We start from the raw sequence: 459 nt of genomic DNA on the forward strand, positions 1-459 counted from the left end.
CCCCGCGGTCGGGCGAGCGATTCCCGGGGGTGAACAGAGCTGGAAACCTCGTGGATAGAGCGGGAAAGCGACCCTCGATGAACCCGAAACGAAGCGGATGAGACTGGAGAGACCGACAGGGAGAGAAAGAGGGAGGAAAAAAGAAAGTTGAAAAGAGGGAGAGAGATTAAAAGAGCAAGAGAATGAAAAGGAGAGAGGGAGGGAGAGAAAGAGAAAGCAAAAGATAGATACAAAGAAAAAGGAAAAGAGGGAGAGCAAGAAAGATATTAAAGAGAAGAGAGAGAAATAGAGGGGGGGATAAAAGAGAGGGGAAAAAGAGGGAAAGGGGGAGAAAGGGAGAAAAAGCCAAATAGAGAGAGATAGAGGGGAGGTGAGAGAAAAGGAAAGAAAAAGAAAGATGGAGAAAAGAAAAAAGATACAGGTAAATAGAATTGCAAAAGAGAAAAAAGAGAAAGAGAG

This window comes from Egretta garzetta, unplaced genomic scaffold (assembly GCF_000687185.1).
Source record: "Egretta garzetta isolate BGI_Z169 unplaced genomic scaffold, ASM68718v1 scaffold533, whole genome shotgun sequence".
NCBI lineage: Eukaryota > Metazoa > Chordata > Aves > Pelecaniformes > Ardeidae > Egretta > Egretta garzetta.